Source organism: Chenopodium quinoa, unplaced genomic scaffold (genome assembly GCF_001683475.1).
Source record: "Chenopodium quinoa cultivar QQ74 unplaced genomic scaffold, ASM168347v1, whole genome shotgun sequence".
Taxonomy (NCBI): Eukaryota; Viridiplantae; Streptophyta; class Magnoliopsida; order Caryophyllales; family Amaranthaceae; genus Chenopodium; species Chenopodium quinoa.
Window position 1 is genome coordinate 11,222 of NW_018742817.1, and position 18,856 is coordinate 30,077.

Below are 18,856 nucleotides of genomic sequence, written 5' to 3' on the forward strand. Positions count from 1 at the left end.
GGTGACATTGAGTTAAAACAGAGAAGGCAGGGGTTGGAAAAAAAATGTGCGGAAGCTTGATGAAGGCAACGTCCCAAATAAAACAAAAAAACCAAAACTTTGGAGAAAAAAAATTTCGAGATCTAAAACCTAAGCTGTGATACCATGTTAGATTTTGGGAAAACTCCTTAGCCTGGAGTGTGTACCATTGAATAATATATATATATAGGGGTTTACAAGGGTCGTAATCCTATTATGATAAGGATACGAAGTATATAAAAAATATATACAATATTATCCTAATCTGTGACAAATATTATCGTAAATATAATATCTATCAATAAGTATTTTGGTATATAAAGTAGTGAGCACAAATATTTTATCCTTAAACCACTAGTCAAATTAATACTCTTGTAGACACCTAAAAATGTCTCCCCAAAACCAAACCCGATGATGAACAACCTTTCACCGCCACTATTGGTCGGGTTTAGTATTTAATCGTATTTTATTAAATTCATATTTTTGAACAGTCCATGGATTAGTCTTGATGTTTGGTAAAAGCATAGTTTTAATTTCAGCCCAAACTTATTAATTAATTTTTAGCCCAAGCCTTTTTTATTTTATTGTTTTATTATTTATTTTTGGCCCAAACCCTTTATTTATTTTAATTTAATTATTTTCTTATTTTAGCCCGAATAATAAAAAGTCAGAAAAGGCCTGAAATTATCAATCGGCACTTAAAATGCCGAAAGAAATTAGGGTTAAAAATGTATTTAGACGGAAAAAAAGGCTGGAATTTCCCGCGCCACGGCAGGTACCTACCGTGTCACGGGAGGTCTGCCGTGACACGGGACATTCCGTGTCTTTTCCGCGTAAACCCTTAACGCGTTTTTTTTATCCCATTTTCTGAAAATTTCCCGCGTCACACCAAAAATGTACCGTGTCACGGGAAAGTGTACCGTCTAACGGTGGAGCTTCCCGTGTCACGGTACAGTTTGACCATGTCACGGGATACTTTTTTAGGGTTTTTATCATTTTAGGGTTCCGTGTGCTCCCTCAGCACATTTTCCCTATAAATACCCCCTCATTTCTGATGAACGGGGCACCGAGTAATTCGATTATTTTATTTTCTCTCTTCTATGCTTTAGCCTAAACACTAGCCTACCCTTTTCTACTTCAAAATTCCTTCTTCAAGTACTCAAAGGAGTCCATACTTTACTCGTGGTTCAATCCTTAAGCCAAGGCGTGAAAGGTAGAATTGTTTGAGGGTTTGGCCCCAAAATCAACTTTACTTTATTTAATTTAATTTAATCATCGTTTTATTATTTCCTTGAAGTTACTAACTCGTTTATTATTTTGTAGTTGCAAACAAACAGAATCAAAGTAAGAGTCATGCTCCTTGTTTTTTTTATTATTTTTCTAACGATTTTATGTTGTTGGAATTGTGATTAAATTGGTTCCAATATTAATGTTGTTTTATTATATTTTTATTGATCACCATATTGCATGTTTAAAGGGAATATGTAATTGAAAATCACGCCTAATAAGATAATTTGGACAACCGGTTTAGGATCCTTTTTAATCTTATTGTTTAATCAAGTGATCACAAATATTTTAGAATTATATGTTGCATTAATATTCAACCAATTTAGTTAAATAATAGTTTGGAGCAAATTGAATATTCTGTTTGTATGCCTTTGAGATCGCAGGAATGCATTTCACTATAAGAAACGAGTAGAGGCCAATACGGCGAATGTGACTCTATGACTCACTTCGTACCATCATCCCCGATCCTCCTTTCGTGGTTCCGAACCATATGGAGTTAGTAATCTCATGGATTATGAATGGGGTGTAACCTTCACGGGTCAATCGTTGTTGCCTATCGTTGTCCCTTATCGTGGTTGCCTTTTATGATCCGTGAACGGTTTACAAGTTCCTTAAAAACTTGTTGGCGGCTCCCTACTTTCCTTGTCCCTAATCGTATATGTCAATTCCTACTTCCTATGAGTGCCAAGCATATTCACAACATGCTTTTAACGTAGGCGCACTTCAAACGACGCCTACAATTTGGCGATTCCACTGGGGAGGATTCTTAATTATTTATCGATTTGAGTGATCGGTATTTAATTAAGATGAGTGGATGAGACTTAAAAGATTCTTGAAAAAATATTTCTGTGATTAATTTGGCATTTTTGCATCTACATAGACGTTTTAACGTCGCATTCAGGTCTGTCCCGTAAGAAAAATTGGGTAACTTGGTTGCGCGCGAAGGAAAACAGGGCACCAATCAAATCTTCTGACTGTCGTGCCACGGCAGAATCTGCAGTGTCACGGTACAGTGCACCGTGACGGGAATTTTTTTCGTGTCACGGCAGTCCTAAAATCAGTCCGGTGGCTTATTTTCTTTCCTCACAGTCGACTTCCTTCGATTTTTCAGAAAAAACGTATGTGTTCTACATGCGTCTTAGCCCCGGGGGATTTAAGCTCTATCGACCCAAAAACACTCATGGCAATAAGGGTTCATTCGAGTTATTAAATCCACCCAAACCATGGAGTCGAGTTCGATTTCATCACGAACTCGCGGAGCCGCCTGGTTGCATACACCCTCAAGGGAGGCTGCCTTGCTAACGCGTCCAAACTCTTAACCATGGTACCCTTTTGACACCCAAAGCTTGACCAATAGTTGAACATAGATCTTGACTTTGTTTATGTTCCGACTCGAGTCGTGTACTAGGTCGTTTATGATCGTATATTAGGTTCATGCACTCTTTTTTTGTCATAATAAAAAATGAGTGGAGTTTTCTCACCTATTTTCAAATGTCTATTTTTTTTTCCTTCTTTTCCTATCTTGAGCAACGAGTCAAACAATTAAGTGAATTATTTTATTTCACAGTACTTGGTCAAGGAACAGGGATAGATCAATACGGTTCGAGCCATTACCGCAACAATCTCTCAGTTCTAATAGGCGTTCAAAGAGAACTTTGTCATCTCCGTTACTCATCACCTTTCAATGGCCACTAAAGAAGACATTGAGAACATCAACAAATCCATTGAGGCACTGTCTTCCATGATGCAAACCCTTACCACTAGGGTCACTCCCATGGAACAAAACAAGGTCACTGTTTCCACCCTTGACAAACTGAAGGAACATATGAGTAAGATCTCTGAGGATTTCACTTATGTGGAACGGCCTCCCACTCCTTTGGATGTGAAGGATAGACTCCCTGAAAAGTTATCCACTGCTGATATTCCAAAGTTCAAGCCTACTTTCCTTGTCCCTAATCGTATATGTCAATTCCTACTTCCTATGAGTGCCAAACATATTCACAACATGCTTTTAACGTAGGCGCACTTCAAACGACGCCTACAACTCTGTAATGCAATTCACCATTTAGACTAAAGTAAACCTATGTTTAAAAAATGTAAAAAACAAATAATATATTTAATTAAATTTATTAGTGGTACACGTTGCTTTAGTGTCACATAGCGTTACACTCTTCAATGGAAATGTGTATCATTGATCAATATACTGGATATTCTAAGTATTTAAGGTTACACAATCTAGTTTTATAGATCGATATTCTAAGTATGCGATCTAGATTTCTAACACCTATAAATGGCAAATTATCTTGTTGCAGGGATATATTCTTGGCAATCCATTTACATGGAAGAAGGATTCAAAGCAATCAAAATTGGATTATGCTCACCGTGTCTCTATTTTATCTGATCACCTTTATGAAGTTAATGTTTAACTTTAATTATTGTAAGATATACTCCCTCCGTTAATATTTGCTCCATTTATCCATGTAAGGAATTTTAGAAGAAATTGGAGAAAATAATAAAATATGGAGGTAATGGGGTTGGTGGAAGAACAAAAAATTAAAAGAAGCAAAAGTAGTAGAGAAAATGTAGGAGAGAGAATATGAATTGATAAAATATGATTTATGTTGGATCCACTAGTTGAGAGAAATGAATTAATTATTGTAAAAAGTTTTCAAATAAGAAAATGGAGCAAGTATTTAAAAATGGCCGCAAAAGAAAAGTGGAACAAGTATTTAAAAATGAAGAGAGTATTTAATAGTACAACCTCTATTGTTTCATTTTGCTATTTTTTTTTTATTTATTTTTATGAATTTCACTTAAGTCAGAATTTGTTTGTTGCATTTAGAAATATGTTGTTACCTTTTTTTTTTTTTAATCGAATATATGTACCATTAATACTTAATTTGAAGTCAATTTTATACCATTGTGAACTTGTTTCCCTAAATTGAGGCACCTAAGGTTTTTTTTTTTCTTTTTAAAATTAATTTTTTAACCATCACATTTATTAATGAAGGAAATACTCCGTGAGTATTGCATTTTCTTTATAGCCAATATATACACATTACAGCCTTAACAGAAGGCACTAATTAAGCTAACAATAAGGAAAGAGCTAACTATGAACAATATACTAGGCTATAAACATGGTAACTAAATTATCTACATTGACCAAAGATATATTAGAATAATATATCTTAACATACCCCCATAGTCTAAGCGGGAGGAGGATGGACACTTAGACTATCCTTAAAGTCTTCAAACAGCACACGAGGGAGCCCCTTTGTGAAAATATCTGCAATTTGGTGCCTTGAAGGAACATGAAGAACACGAACCTCACCCCGGGCTACCTTTTCTCGAACAAACAAAATATCCATCTCTATGTGCTTTGTTCGTTGATGTTGCACCGGATTGCCAGAAAGATAAATAGCACTCACATTGTCATAATACACCAATGTTGCCTTTTTAATCGGACAATGTAACTCCAAAAGTAAGTTTCGAAGCCAACACGACTCAGAAACTACATTGGCAACGCCCCTGTACTCTGCCTCAGCACTAGACTTGGATAGTGTAGGTTGTCGTTTTGAGGACCAAGAAATCAAATTATCACCCAAATACACACAATATCCGGATGTGGAGCGTCTAGTATCCGGACACCCGGCCCAATCGGCACTTGTATATGAAACCAAAGATGAAATAGAAGACGGATATAGGTGTAAACCATGGTCAATAGTGCCCTGTATGTACCGAATAACCCGTTTGAGAGCAGCCATATGACTCTCTTTCGGATCATGCATATGTAAGCAAACCTGTTGGACCGCATAAGATATATCCGGTCTAGTAAAAGTAAGGTATTGCAAGGCACCTGCAAGACTACGATATAATGTAGGATCGGCACACGGTGAACCTGTGGAACTGTCCTTCGGTTTTACCTCAACGGGTGTAGCCGAAGGTTTGCATGAAGCCATCCCTGCTCGGTCAATAATTTCCTCCGCATATTTGCGTTGTGACAAAAATAATCCACCCTTATGTCTTGTCACTGCAATGCCAAGAAAATAATTAAGATGACCAAAATCCTTCATAGAAAATTCCGAGCTAAGAAGGGACATAATAGAACGCCGTAGAGTATCAGAAGAAGTAGTAAGAATAATGTCATCAACATATAAAAGCAAATAAGCCACATTTTTCCCTTGACGATAAATAAATAGGGAATTGTCACTCTTACTATTAGTGAAACCAATAGAAGCAACAAAATTTGCAAACCTTTTATACCACGCTCAGGGTGCCTGCTTAAGACCATATAAAGAGCCCCGCAATAAACACACATAATCAGGGTGAGTTTTATCACGGTACCCAAGGGGTTGATGCATATAGACTGTCTCCTGAAGCTCACCATGTAGAAAAGCGTTCTTAACATCAAGTTGATGGATCGACCAAGCTTTAGACAAAGCAAGGCTAAGAACAGTACGAATAGTAGCCGGCTTCACAACCGGACTATAAGTCTCCCCACAATCAATGCCAACCTGTTGTGTTTTGCCATCACCTACAAGACGGGCTTTATGCCTCTCAAAAGGACCGTCAGATTTTACATTGTGAGTAAAAATCCAAATAAAATGAATAACATTAACATCAGGCAGACGGGGCACCAACTCCCACATCTTATTTTTAATAAGAGCATTAAATTCATCATCCATGGCCATTTTCCAATTCAGGTCATGAAGGGCAGAAATGGGGTTACGAGGCAAAGGTGATTTCGTAACATTAGTAGTCATTGCACTAAAATTTTTATACTTTGGATTAGGCTTGACTATACCATGTCTACTACGTCTACGAGTGATGATAGTAGGAATAGGAGGTTACGGATGTGAAATTGGAGAAGGTGGAGCGGTTGTGGGCTGTGAGGAGCAAGCAGCCGGCCTTGCTGCATGGGTAGGCCTCTCTTGGGCCGTGGCTGATTGAACAGGCCCACGGTCCAATTGAGTCCCATTCTGCCCAGTAGTAGGAAGGACGCTAGAGGAAGAAGGGTAGGTGGGTGGGCTTGATAGCCGAACTGGGCTGCTGGGAGAAGAAGGATGTTGCGGCTCAGTTTGTGGTGATGAAGGAGATGTGGTGTGGGCTGGTGTGGACGGCCCAGAAAAGGAAAGGTAGTGCATCACATATGGGCTAAGTCCCTCGTCCAAAAAATCATAATCCTGGGAAGGGGGAGTATACAAATTTGCAAAAGGAAACACACTTTCATCAAACATAACATGTCACCTAATGATGATTTTATTAGAAGATAAATCATAGCACTTGTAACCCCTATGATTCGGAGGATACCCCAAAAAAACACAAGGTGTAGATCGAGGTTGTAACTTGTTTATGGTAGTGGACGGAATTAAGGGGTAACATAAACATCCAAAGACATGTAAGTGAGAGTAAGATGGTTCCTTTTGATAGAGAATTTGGAGAGGAGTCTTGTACTCTAGTAATTTACTTGGAAGAATATTATGAAGGTAAGTTACCATTTGCAAAGCATGATGCCAAAATGATGGTGGTAAAGATGCATGAGCAAGAAGAGTTCGAATTACATTATTTAATGATCTTATTTTTCTCTCGGCTTTTCCATTTTGAGAAGATGTATGTGGACACGATAAACGGAATGACATACTATTAGACTCACACAATGCCCAAAAAGGTCCATTATCATACTCCCTCCCATTATCACATTGAAATTTTTTAATAGGTCATTCAAATTGGGTTTTAATGAATGCTTGTAAAGATAAAATTTTGTCAAACACATCCGACTTTTTGGCTAAAGGAAAAGTCCACAAAAATTTAGAATAATCATCTAACACAAGCATATAATAACGATGACCCGATGAACTCAAAACTGGAGATGTCTAAAGATCACTATGAATAATATCAAAAGGCATAGAAGTGATAGAATTCGAAGACATAGAAGGCAACTTAACATGTTTTCCAATTACACATGAACGACAAACACTAGAGCTAGAAGAGTGAGTACATTCAATGTTTTTATTATTACTCAGAGTTTTTAAAATAGAAGAACCCGGATGTCCCAATCGATCATGCCAAATAGAAGATGCTAAAGCTGTAAAGGTTGATGGAGAAGACTTTGAAAAAATGCTAGTGATAGGACAAAGGTCCCCTTGGCTATCACATCTCATTATTGGGCTCCCCGTCCGATAATCCTTCACAGATAAACCATAAGGATCAAACTCAACAGACACACAATTATCTTTCGTAAATTTCCGTACAAAAATTAAATTTTTAATGAGTTTGGGTGCATGTAGGACATTATTAAGGGACAAAGGTGGGTTCGGGGAAGGTAAAGTAGTATGACCACAACCACGAATTGGAATAGTATGACCACTACCAACAATAATACCATTATGATGATTGCGCAAATTAAAATAAGACGAGAGATTACCGTTGGAGGAGGTCATGTGAGAAGTGGCACCGGTGTCCATATACCAAGAAGGATCGGGTTGGTGCAACGTCATAGTATGCAAAGCCGAGTCAATATCCATAGGAGCATAGGAATTGGACTGTTGAGCCGCAAAAGCTTGTTGAGGACGTGGACTAAGGATACCAGGCTGCTTTTGTGGGCCTTGTGGACGGGCCCAACCTTGGCTTGGATAAGGAGAAGGTGGGGCTGCCCATTGAGGAGCCCACCCCCAAGGTTGGTACCCGTAAGCAGGGAACTGCTGCCATGGAGGGGGAGTCATCCAAGGCTGTTGTTGCTGACCAAGAACACCACCAGATGACCGACTACCAGTGCTGCCGGAGGACTGACTGCCACCGCCGGAGGGCTGTCCGCGACCACCGCCACCCGAACCGGATTGTTTCCGGTTCTCGGACTTCTTGTGAGGCTTGTTTTTGCCACGGATTCCTCCAGAATCACCACTAGAATTTGACGATTCTCGTGGAACACTCACCACCATAGCTGATGCCATTGCCGCCTGTTTTGCCTTACCCGCTTCCTCCAAAGTGAGCATGGAGCGTGCTTGGTAAAAATGCGGTAGGTGTTACTTTGCCTAATCAAAGTTGCAACACCATTATAAGGCTCCGAGAGACCCGAAACCAATTGAAGTACAAGTCGGTTATTATCAACTGGTGCTCCAACATTCTTCAATTGATCGGAAAGACTCTTAAGGCGCTGACAGTACGCCAAAAAACTAGAGAAATCTTCCATATTGGTGTTGGAAAACTCTTGTTCAAGAGTGACGACACGGGAGTTTTGATTGTCTTGGAAAATGTCACGCAAACGATCCCAAGCCTCCTTAGCCGTTGAATCAGGTTCCATGATAGTGTTCAATAAGTCACGCGAAATGGTCGAATAAATCCAACCGAGGACAGTAGCATCCAAAATTGACCACACTTCCTTCTCGTCGTCTGTTGAAGGTGCAGGGGCTTTCTTTTTCGGTGGGATTATATGGTGTAAAACCTTATGAGATTTCGCGTGGACTTTAAATAACTCCGCCCACATAGAATATTCAACATTCTCCATCTCAAGAGTGACGCGAATATTGGTTTTGATATTACTGACAGTCATGGCAGGGTGAAACTTGGTGTCTGACATGGCTGCTATGAGAAGAGGGAAGAAGAAAAGGAAGGATAGAGACGAGGATAGAGAAGGGGCAGAGAGCTAGGTTGCAGCGGAAGTTAACCTAGGAAATCTGATACCATGAAGGAAATAATCCGTGAGGTATTGCATTTGCTTCATAGCCAATATATACACATTACAGCCTTAACAGAAGGCACTAATTAAGCTAACAATAAGGAAAAAGCTAACTATGAACAATATACTAGGCTATAAACATGGTAACTAAAATGCCCAAAACAAAGTTATTACATAACCTAGTTGAGTTATGAATGTTAGCCTATAAGAGGTAAACTTCTATGTGTTTTATGACCTTTATCACTTTTTTGTATGTGGGTTTCCTTCATCACAAAGGATTTAAGAATACTTGAAGTTAGAATATGTATACTTTTTAAAATTTATGGTGTTGGTACTATGCATGTATTATGTACCTATTAATTCTGAATGAATAGTTTTTTCCCCCTTTGTGCTGAAGTTTTAGCTTGCTTTTATTACTTTGGATCTCAACTTGGTTTTTTTTCCCTTTCTCTTTACAGTCAACCAGACTAAACTGCGATGACGATTATGATGATGTGGATAATGCTAAGTGTGCACATAATCTTCAAGCCGTATCATATGTGAGTTTTGAAATTTTGTATGTATATATATATGTAGATTAACATATATGTTTAGATAGAGAAAAATGAGGGAAAGGGAGTGAAAAGAAAAGGAGGGATGCGTCATTCTTTTTTTGGACATCTAAGAGGGAAGAGGAGGGAGTTGAAATGATCTATTTCCCTCTCCTTTTAGTATAACAAATGATCTATTCACCTTCTTCCTCTCCTCACCTCCCTTTCCCTTCCTTCTTTTTCCTTCCCCTATGTTTCCATTTACTATAGTTATCCAAACATAGTGCAACTAATATATAGCACCCCATTTTGGCAAAAGTTACAACTAATATGTTACGGAAGTAGTATTATGTTGTATATAATTCCAAAATCATGCATTGTAAGTTTGACATTGTATTGGTATAGGCTAACTATCATTCTTCACTAGAATTTTCTTTTACTCATAATACAATTGAGAACCTTCCTTTTATTGTATAATTTACTTTCAAATAATCATGATTTATGCAGAATATCGACCGGTTGTTTGATAATCATGTCTTAAAACCTAGATGTATATTACCTCAAACATGGTGCCAGGTATTGTACATGATTGTTATGTCTTCATACTTCTACTTCATACTTTAGTAGCCTCCCCACCCCAAAGATAAATTTGGTCTCAAATAGTAGCTTCTATAATAATGATAACATTTTATGTTTGGAATAGTCATAGTGATCCTAATATCATAATTTTATTTTTTCTTATGAATCCAGTTTGATCAACTCAACCCGAATTCAAATTTGACCCAACTTGAATTTAATCCGAAAAGAATTTGACCTGACTTGAACTCAAACCAAACCATTTTGCCCCGATTTAAACTCAAATTGAACCGAAATTAACCCGAAAAATCAGGCCAAGCCCATCCATGCATAAAATCTTGTGCCAAAATCCGTTAAATAGTGTCGACCCAAACAAGTTTTTCGAACTTTTTTGGGTAGGACTCGGGTTTTAAATTAAAAATGTGTTTTTAGTCTTGCTCAAAACCGTACTTTTTTCGAGCCAACCGGGTCGAGTCATTTATGATCACCTATAACCCGAATTGATATTAATACGATTTGATTTTAACCCGATAGTATTTTAATCTGACATAATTTCAAACCAACCATAATAACTTTAACCCAACCTATTATTTCAATCCAACCATAATTTTAAACTCAACCTAATAACTCTAAAGGCGTGTTCTTTTCACCTTAAAAAACAGTTTCACCTGATTTGAAAAATATAATAATTCTGCCTTCGTTGAAAGTTCACAAAATAAAATAACTTTGACGACATTTTCTTGTTTATACAAGAATAAAAATAAATTAGCTTGTGGGAACTTCCTAGATTCACCTTATTATAAATTTTCAAAATATCAAACTTTATAATTTTCACACATACATAACCGAAGATATTTATAGGCGAAGATGTTCATTTGAGAACACATAAATGCGAACTAAGTCGAACTTTCAGGAATATTACTAACTACTCCCTCCGTTTTTTTAAATGCTCACGAAGTTTTTAAGAGAGTAATATAATTTTGTGAGTGGTCGAGTGGGTGAATAATCTATTATAGTAAAAATAAGATAGCGACCAAGGACGATGCTACCACATCGAGCCTGTTGCTGGAGAAGAAAATCAATATATTTGTTATGTAGCGTATCCCATGAAGTAAAAATAATTTAAGTTGAGTTTAAAGTAAGAGAGAGAAATGATAAAATATAGGATCTTTTATCAAAATGGCTAATTTTATAAAAGTATTTACCAAAACGGCTAATTATAAATTTTAATTCTCAAACTAGCTAATTTGTTAACTTGGAAGGAATTTATCTATTTCTTATATTCCTTTGGACTGGTTTTGTTCACTTTATGGTTCTTTTTTTTTTTTTCTTTTTTTCTTTTTTATTTCTGGTTTTATTTTAAAAAAAATAGTTTTTTTTATATAAATTTTTCTTATTTGTTTTTCTTTGGGAAATTCTAACGCCATAGCTGATATATCCCATTAATTTGATCAATAACATTATACATAGTATATTGCAACAATTCTCAATTTTTAAAAAAGTTAGAAAAAATAAACATTCACTCAAAAAATTGATCCAAACTTCTGGTCAAAAAAAAAAAAAAACTCTTTTTTTTAACACATAAAGATAGAAATATACTAAGGTCTAAAGGTCCAAAGTTTCTATTTCACTTTACAGGGAGAAAAAGGTACATTAGAATAAGATAAAAGCCTAAAAATTAGAAAGCAAGTAGGAACAATCAAGTCTCGAATATAAATAACTAGAGTTATACAACTATTAAACATAAAATCATTTTATTTGCTCTGTAAACAGTGAATATCAAAGCTTCTTCTAATAGATTGAAGATAAGGCACCCAAATCAAGCTGCAAATATAATACACTAGTGTATTTATAATTATGCATATACCTCTAAAATAAGTAGTAATAAGATAAATATATAGCTAATATTTTATTTTTTTTGGTTTTATGTAAAAAAAATCTGTAAGAAAAAAAAACAAATTAAAAAAAATTAATAAAGTAAACCAAACCGGTTCAAAGAAAAATAATAAATAGATAAATAGTTTGGGAATTAAATTTTATAATTAGCCATTTTGGTAAATATTTTTGTCAAATTAGCTATTTTGGTAAAAGATCCTAAAATATACTAGTAGTAGAATTCACCACATAGAGAAGTAATGAATTAAAAAAAAAAAAAACACTCATAAAATAGAAGTGATGCATTTAAAAAAAATGGAAGGAGTATTATTATGATAACAACATTAATTGTTGGACTGGATTTTTTTTTTTTTTTTTTTTTTTTTGGAGAGGGTGGGGGGATCTGAGAATAAAACTAGAAGACACGAGGAAGTATCGTGTGCTAATTGCTAAATAAAGCCTAATTATAAAGGTGAAAAGGGAGCTACTCTGTCTGATTAACTCCATAGTTAGCTCTTTTTTTTTAAAAAAAAAAAAAAAAAAAAAAAAAAAAAAAAAAAAAAAAAAAAACTCCATAGTTAGTAGCTAATCTGCTCGTTTCTCATCCCCATAGAAATGCATAAAGATAGTTTCCTAATCTCAGAGTTCAACTAGCTTAATACTTGTACATAAGTGGCTTTTAGGAAAGGTGCGATGGGTTGTGGATTATTAGGAAAATTTATCAGAAATAACCTTTTAAAGTGTCCACTTTATTTAAAACAACCTTTTAATTTTTTTTTGCAATTTCAGACCACATTATAAATTTTTTTTATCAAAGACAACAAAATGCTACTTTCCGGCGTTTGACTCTATTTGTCCCGATGTTAACCACTAGTGTGCAACGCACATGAACTCGTATATTGCTTAATACACCAATTTTCACTCCAATTCACTCATACTAAAAGAGGGATGAAAGAGAAGCAGAGGTTTTAATAGGAGTTAATTGGAGGAAAAAGGGGTGTATTAAGCAATGTAGGAGGTCACGTGACTCGCACACTCGTGGTCAACATCGGCAAAAATTGAGTCAACGCCGGAAAGTAACATTTGGTTGTCTTTGATAAAAAAAATTTATAATGTGGTCTTAAATTGCAAAAAAAAAAATTAAAAGGTTATTTTAAATAAAGTGGACACTTTAAAAGGTTGTTTTTGACAAATTTTCCGGATTATTATTGTTGTTGTAATCAATTGTCATTATTATCTTTTAAGTACAAATTTTGCAGCATATTTAGAGATACAAACACTTGTCAAATCATCAATTTTTATTTGTTTGTGTTATTTATATGCTTATAAGATGCTTAAAAAAGAATGGATTGTGAATAACTAAGCAGTACTTACATCTGTCTACGAGTGTTTTTATCATATACTCTCAACTTTATACGTAGTACCATTTTAGGAATTGTATATAATGCTTTTGGGCTGTATATAGCATTATTTTTGTTAATATTCTCAATAATTTGATTTATAAGGGAAAGTTGCATTTTTTTTTTCTACTAACATTTAGTGTTGGAGCCAAGTTGGTGTCTTCTCAATATTTAGTGAGGAGAAATGATCCAAAGTAAGGAGAAACGATCCAAAGTAAGGAGAAACGGCTGCATACAAATGAATGGCAACCCTCGAGAAAAAGCTTTATGATCCTCTCATAAGGGTGGAGGGGATATGAGTCACCCTTAACCATCTATAATGAAATTGTGGCATGAGAGATTAAGTCCTAATGCACTCGTGGATTTAGAGATATATATACACGATGTCTCCCTCAATACTGATGTTTATAGGTTGATTAGATGATATTTAAATGCTACGTACTGCTATTTAATTCTCAATGCTTTGCAAAGTTTAGTAAAACAGGTTTTATTTTCAGTAGCTGATAATGTCTAAACACCAAGATCCTAAGACTTATGTAATGCTGACTTCTTGCTCTCTTGGCTACATGCTAGCCCAATCAGAATGTTTGCTAATTACTAGTATGAGAGAATTTTCTGTAGAGAATAGCTGAGCGCATCTACCATTTTTTTAGGAGAGTATCTACTATCTCTTGGAAAATTGGTCTAATGACATACAAGTTCGAGCAGCTCTTAACATTCGGGAGGTATATGAACTCTTTATTCATGGTGAAAACTGAAAACTACTATTGTGAGATGAAAAATCATGTTTGGGATTGTGTAATGTTGCTTTTTAAGAATGATAGAAGTTTTAAAATTCCAAGTGCACAATTAATATCATAATTACATAATTATTCACTTCTGATTCTTTCCTTGCTTTACTTAGCCCTAGTATGTTTTAGAAACTAAAAAAGAAAAAATGAATAAAACTGATACCATATTTGAACTCTCAAGTGGACGCCATAAAACGTAGCACTAAAAAAGAAACATTAGAGAGCTACCACTCATGTGATAGAAAGTTCATTTGAATTGTAATCTGTTGAAATTTGAGTAAAATTCAAGCCATTCTTAGTAGCTGTTTTCTTCCACTGGTTATACGGTCGCTGTTTTCTTCCACTGGTTTTATTTACCATCATGTACTTTTCTTTCATATATAGGGTACTAAAAGTTCTTGGATCAGTTTTAAAATTCCAAGTGTACTAAAAGTGTCATGAATTCCTGATTTTTGAAAAATAAAATTGAGGAAAAGTGTATAAGATTTTTTTAGTTAATCATAATCATTAGAAATGTGGCATACAATCATCAATTCATTTAGGTGAATTAAGGATCTTCACTTGGTTTATAATTAATATTTATTGATTAAAAATGTTTTTTTATCGATTAAAAATCTCAACCCGAGATATTTACTGCTAAGAGCAAGAGACAAATCCACTTCTTTTATTTCTTGTCTGCATTTTATATTGCAGTGGTGACCAAGACATAAAAGTATCATATGTTGGAACATTGGAATGGATATACATGTTAAATGTCTCGGTTTCTGAAGATTGGAGGCCATGGTTTGTCAATGGTCAAGTTGCCGGGTAAGTAACTAATTAACTACCTGAAATCAACCACACCGCATTAGTTTCACAATATTTTACCTGGTCTACTTAAGAAAAAAATATTAGCCTCTCAAATTTGGAATTGCGACTGCAGGTATACTACGAAGTTCTCAAATGACAAATATCATTTAACATTTGCAACTGTGAAGGTACAGAGATGACTTCTTTTTAACATTTGAAAGAGTAACATACTTAGGCATGCATTTTTAACTTGCAGGGAGCAGGACATACTGCTCCAGAGTATAAGCGTTCTGAATGCTTCACCATGCTTTTGAAATGGTTGGAAATGCTTCCTCTCTAGTATGAGAGTACTGGAGACTCACAGGGCTTGTATTATTTGTAATTTTGTGTGTAGCGAAATAATGTCGGGGCTTGTATTATATGAAGTATGTCAATAGTCCTATATTATTTGACTTTTGTGTTTTGATACAATGATAACCAAGACATAATTCTAAATGTTTGACAAAGTTGATCGTTCCTTTAATATTGTACTGCCTCAGTCACAAAATGATGTTCTTTTAACATTGCAAGTTGTATTTGAGGCTATTTGCTCCGTAAAATGTATTCTTAATTTTGATTGGTTGAGATATTTTCCAGTAATAAGAGCATTTATAATGGTTGTATAAATTTATAACTTGCTTGCATATTTTTAATAATTAAAGCTATGCCACTATAAAGCTATGTAGTTTTACTTCACCCAACACCCTTTTTTTAAGGTAAACGTTAGGTAGAATTATTATAAATCAAAATCAGCTAAAAATACAAGACTCAATGGGAACGGACCCATAGTCCTATATAAACAAATTTAGAGAAACCACAAGTATCCCATTTTGCCACAAATATCCCATTTTGCTACTAGAAAAAGGCTTATTTTCGACGGATTTATTCCGACGGACCATATTTTCCGTCGTAAAATTTAAATTTTACGCCGAAACTTGTTTGTCGTTGAAATCTGTCGGAAAATTCGCTTTTCAATGGAAAAATCCGTCGGAAAGGTAATCTTCTGACCGGATCTAATTCCGTCGAAAAAAACCTCAAGTCAAAAGGGGAAAATCAAGTCAGCCTATTCACGAAAGAAAGAGACAAAGGGGGGAAGAAAGAGAACGAAAGAAAGGGAGAAAGAGAGAGAAAGAGGAACGGGCTTGTCACTTTGTCCTCATATCTGTTGCCGCCAGACCCACACCGTCGCACTCCGGTTCTTCCGCCGCCACCGGAGCCCACCATCTTACTTCCTCCTGTAGTTTTCCGCCGCAGGTGAGGTTTGTTTGGTTTTTTTTTTTTAATTTAAACAATCCGGTAAAACGTCGCCCCTAACCACCGAATCTTTGTGAACAACCACCACCGACCCCTCACAGCAGTCGCCGTTCACAACAGACAGCGTGTAGTAGCTGACGTCGGTATGTTTTTTTAAAATTACTGGGTTTTTTTTTTGGTTTTTTGTTTAAACCCTAACCACCATCACCACCGTATTATACAGTTTCCTCCAAACTCCGTCCTTGGTGCGACCATAACCACCACCACCTTCATCCTCCCGCCGTTCTGCCGTCGGTAAGTGTTCCATTTTTTTTTTTGAATAAAAGTTGACATTTTACACCCTAAATAAGGTATAATTTTTATTATTTGTAGGATTTGTACATTTACTTGCTTTGAATCTCAATAAAAAGTGCAGATTTAGAGGTTAGTGACATTATAATTTCTAAAATTCTTAGTTTAGTTTATACTTGGCATGTTAGTGACTTAAATATATGTTAGTTTATTATTGTTTTTATTTTATGTTAGTTTAGTTTGATTTACTTTATTATAATAATGGTTGATATGTTAGTTTAGTATGGTTTATTATAATAATATACGGCATGACATGTTAATTTAGTTTAATTTGGTTTAGTATAATAATGTATGGCATTATATGTTAGTTTAGGTTGATATGTTATTATAATAAGGAAAATTTGCAAATTGCAGCCATTTAAAATTCGTGTTTTGCAAATTGCAGCCATTTAATTTTTTTTTTTTTGCAAATTGCAGCCCAAAAGTTCGTATAAATTGTAAATTGCAGCCCGATTCAATTTTTTCATCGGTTTACAAGTTGAAAAATCTTTGGTTAAGGTTTTAGGGGGTCATTTTAGCCCTTTAGGGCCCGAATTGAGCTCGAAATCAGCAAAAAGATAACGTAAGTGTCTCATATTTACAATTTCCCACAAATCGTTACATTTTTGTTACGCAAAACGAAATACTTGCGTTATTTTTTTGCTAATTCCGAGCTCAATTCGGATCCCTAAGGGATAAAATGGCCCCTAAAACCTAAATCGAAGATTTTTCAACTTGTAAACCGATGAAAAAGTTAAATCGGGCTGCAATTTACAATTTATATGAACTTTTGGGCTGCAATTTGCAATTTAATTTTTAAATGGCTGCAATTTGCAAAATACAAACTTTAAATGACTGCAATTTGCACATTTTCTTTATAATAATGTTCGGCATGATATGTTAGTTTACTTTAGTTTAGTATATTATAATAATGTATATTTGTTTACTTTAATTTATTATAATTTAATAATGTATGTTAGTTAATTTAGTTAAATATATTTGTTATATATATAATGTTTAATGTAATGATTAACAATTGTTTATATCAATTTAATTATTAACACTAATTGTTTATACTTCCTCCGTTTTTTTATTATTGCACCATAGGGGTTGGGTGCAAATATTTTGGTAGTGGAAAAAAGTAAGAGAGAGAAAGGTAAAAATACAAAATTGCCCATGTAACATATTAATAAACTAAAAAGTAAGTGTAAAAAGAAAGGGTATGTTGGGTATTTATAGTGTGAACACAAATAATTTTTTTCCTAAAAAGGAAATGGTGCAATATTTGTGAAACTTTCTAAAAAGGCAAGTGGTGCAATAATAAAAGAACGTAGGAAGTATATGATTGTTTATATCAGTTTAATTATGAACACTAATTGTTTATATATGATTGTTTATATCAATTTAATTATGATTATGATATATTTGTTTTAATGAGTGTTATTTACTTTATAATAGTTGTGTTATTTGCTTTATATATTTTTAAATGAGTGTGTTATAATAATGGATGTGTAATCTACTTTATATATTTTTAAGTGAATCATTTGCACAATCATATGCCTAGATACTCGTTCAAGGCATATTCATTAGGAGTATGTCTTGAATAGTCCCTGGTTGGGACTGTCCTTGTACGTTTATTCTCACTTAGGTGGTGAATGTATGCCTTGTTATTGATTGTAGGGAATATCCTAGCTTGTCATTTCTCTACAACTTTCTCTGGGTACATATGACGGGTTATCTAATAGCCTATTACATCGTGTACTTGGAGAACTTAAGGGAAATGATGTCGGATTTTCCATAGAATTGAAAACCTGGCATACATTTGCTAGTGAGATTAAATGTCCAAGGATGGGTTAGGTTGGAGTGATAAGGACCTTTGAACATCATTTACAATCTTATTTGCATTTTTATAACATTTTGATGGATAATGAATATTCAATACGCATTATGACTAATGTGATTATACATATTCGTGAGTTGTGTAGAAATTGTGATCATGAAACGAACAGAACGTAGCTGGATGTATGAAAGGAAGGTTGAGCTATCTATAAATCTGGAATTTGTGAAAGGGGTAGATGAATTCCATAAATACGTGGAAGATCATCTCGAGAGTAGCAACCCGAATGAAGTTAGGTGTCCATGTTTTAAATGTAAGAACAAACGGCTTTGGGATGCGGAAACGGTTAAATTCATTTGTATCGCAAGGGTTTTGTACCTAATTACTATGAGTGTATGTGTCATGGGGAAGGGTTTCCAAGAGTTCCCGAAGGACTCTAAAATGAATATCGTGAA

General features: G+C 35.0%; 1 pseudogene; it reads right to left on the reverse strand.

Moving 5' to 3' along the window:
- Window positions 1-7,178: 7,178 nt before the first annotated feature.
- Window positions 7,179-8,881, reverse strand: LOC110725974 (annotated as a pseudogene).
- Between the last annotated feature and the right edge of the window lie 9,975 nt (window positions 8,882-18,856).